Source organism: Sciurus carolinensis, chromosome 18 (assembly GCF_902686445.1).
Source record: "Sciurus carolinensis chromosome 18, mSciCar1.2, whole genome shotgun sequence".
In the NCBI taxonomy this organism is placed as follows: domain Eukaryota; kingdom Metazoa; phylum Chordata; class Mammalia; order Rodentia; family Sciuridae; genus Sciurus; species Sciurus carolinensis.
The window spans coordinates 30,582,591-30,585,554 of NC_062230.1; the positions used below are offsets into that span (position 1 = coordinate 30,582,591).

A 2,964-nucleotide genomic window follows, 5' to 3' on the forward strand; every position below is an offset into this window, starting at 1 on the left:
CCCATAAGCCCGCCGAGTGCCACGGGCTATGTGGACCCGCTGGGCCTTTGCTGGGGCCCGGATCTGCAGGTAAGCCCCGCCCTTTCGCAGCTCTGCACCTTCTCCCAGAGGAAGAAGGCAGGGGGTCCGTCTGCCAAGTTCGCTGCTGAGGCTGGACCACCCAGACTTGCCTTCTGCAAAGGAGGGAGAAGTGTGTCAGCCAACTGAAGAAAAACAATCGCACCGCTCGGGAGTCCAGGGAAAGGATTAAGTGCGGAATCAGGGAGGAAGAGGTCCCTAATGAACACTTTTGGAAGCTGATCTCCCGCCTAAAAATTCTCCCCCCTGGATAAAGGATCACAGCAGGCACGGACGGGGTTCGAACCCGTGATCTTCGGTTTACGAGACCGACGCCTTACCACTTGGCCACCGCGCCTGCGTTAGAATGGCGGCCCCGCGAACCTCTATCCTGGCGCTGCTCCCGCGAGCCTCCCGCGGGCACGAGCGCGGCGCGAGCGCGGCCCCGCCCCTGGTCCCGGCCGGGCGGAGCTCCGCGGGCGCGCGCCGGGCGCACCGGGCGCTCGGGTCCCTACGGCGAGTGGGGGTCCCGGGCTGCGCTGAGGCGGCGTCCCCGGAGTCCGCGCCGGTTGCCCAGGACGCGTATCTGAAAGACCGAGCAAGCAGGGCGCCCGTCGGGTCCCGGAGTCCAGGGTTCGAATCCCGGCTCCGCCAGAGCGCGCGACCTTGCGGGGCGGGTCTCTGGAGCCAGATGGCCCCCGGAGGCGGAGCGTGGTGGCCGTTGTCGTGATCAGCCGGACCCCGGGGTGACCATGTCGCCCTGCTGATGTCGTGAATGAGTACGTGCATTTTATAAAATAAACCCCAGACTCCTTCCTCCCCGTGACAGCCGCTGTTGAGCTTTCGGGTGTCCCCGGTCCGGGACCAGCAGCAGCACCTGGGATCTTCTTAGCAACGCCACTTTTCGGGTCCAGCCAGACGGAGGAATGCAACATTCCGGGGTGCAGCCCCCCGCCTCTGGTGCTGCTGGCGTGCACGGTCTGAGTCCCACCGCGCTCCACGATGTATGTGCATATTCGAGTTCACAGACTGTGTCCTTTCGTTCTTACAGATTGACTTCCCTGTGCTCTGCACTTGTGATTTTTCATTATTAATGCGTGCTGTGCTAATCTGATGATTTGTAATGTGTAACACATTATAATCCCCATTAACGCAAGCACGTATTATTTAATAAACACGAGTTCTACTTAATAAACACGAGTTCTGTTACTCAACGTGTTGCATGATATCGACAGAGTAAGTCATACACACTGAAATATGCACTGTGGTTCATGCGATCACTATGCACGGGTGGGCGACCTTATCCTCTTTAATAGCTGCATAGCTTTCCGCTGAGTGGTCGCACCACAAGGGATTTAACCTGTTTCTGGGACCTAACATTGGGTTGCCTATGGCTTATTTTTTTCCCCCTGCAAGAGTATTCTGCTACATGTGTCTCTGTTTGCTGGTACCAGTGACACCGTATGATTCATGGGGACATACATGAAGAATGTCCCCAGTCCACCAGGAATAGGAAACTTAAAAATAACCAGGATTGTGTTCCCAAGTGGCTTTAAGTATCAGCTTTTGGGCTCGTGGGGAGAAAAGGCGGGGTATTCTCCCTCCACACACAGCCTGAGAATTTCCACCTGGAGTACTTGAGATCCAAGTGCCGATCCCCAAGCAGCTCCTTAATTAAAATAAATAAATAAATTTAAAAAGCCCAATGTGAAGGCCCACGCTTGGAATCGGAGCAGCTGGGAAGCTGAGGCTGGATCTTAAATTTGATGCCAGTCTCGGCGATTTAGGGAAACTGTCATAAAAGCAAAATGAAAAGGGCGGGGGTGCATCTCAGTGGTAGAGCCCTTGCCTAACATGCCCCAGGACCGGGGTCCAACTTCCAGCACCAATAAATAAATCAATAAATTGGAGAAAAGTTTCAGGATCAAACCACACAAGGGACACTGCTTCTGAGGAGTTGATGACAGCGTTGGTTCCATCGTCCTCATTTTTTTGTTGTTGTTCGTTGGGTTGTTGGAATCATGGTGCAGAAGCCACCGGGGCTTATAAAGAGTGAAAAGGAATTAGCAAATGAGGGGACAATCACGGGCAGCTGAGCCTAGACCTAACTGGAGGGTAAAATCAGATTTGTAAAAAAATTACTTTAATATTTTCAGTTGTTGATGGACCTTTATTTTATTCATTTATTTATATGCAGTGCTGAGAATCGAACCCAGTGCCTCACACTTGCTGGGTAAGTGCTTCACCACTGAGCCACAACCCCAGCCTGTAAAATCAGATTTTAAGAGGTAATTTTTTCAACACTGTCTTCTGAGGGAAAGGGGGTCGAGTGATCAGGGACATCAGGCACGTGAAAGGGCGTATGCACCTGGCGGGCAGGCAGGACACCTTGGATTCACAGAGGTCCAGCAAGTACCTGTGACCTTCTATGAGCCCTAAACTACAGAACACGGGTGCCAGGTGGAGGTTATAAAGAAGCCCTGAGAGGCCACAGATCATGGACACCTGGGTGGCAGGTCCTCGTGGCCCACGCCCTCTTCCCAGAGTGGTGTCTGCGCAAGATATGTTCTCAATAAATATGGTGAAGGACGCAGCCTGTGGGATTCTCTTCCACGTGGTCCTGCCCTTCCCCTCCTCTGCCCCTTAGCTGGCACCCTCCACCTGTCCCAGTGATGAACCTACAGCAAACCCCTCGATGCTCAAGCTAAAGCCACCCGGTTCAGCCTACTGAAAGAACAAAACCAGCCAGCGCTTCCCTTCCCCTTACCGGCTGGTGCTGTAGGTGAGTGTCAAGGACTCCGAATAAAAGTGACCTCATCTCATGCTTGCAGACGCTGGGGTGGGAATCTCGGGGTAGCTGAAGCACGTGGTCTTTTAAAAGAGAAAGTGTCAAAATTGATCTGGTGG

The 2,964-nt window shown here is 53.7% G+C and overlaps 1 non-coding gene across 1 annotated transcript; it reads right to left on the reverse strand.

Annotated features, from left to right (window-relative positions):
* Positions 1 to 343: 343 nt before the first annotated feature.
* Positions 344 to 415, reverse strand: Trnat-cgu (transfer RNA threonine (anticodon CGU)). Its single transcript has one exon. It is a non-coding gene; the product is annotated as a tRNA-Thr (tRNA).
* Between the last annotated feature and the right edge of the window lie 2,549 nt (positions 416 to 2,964).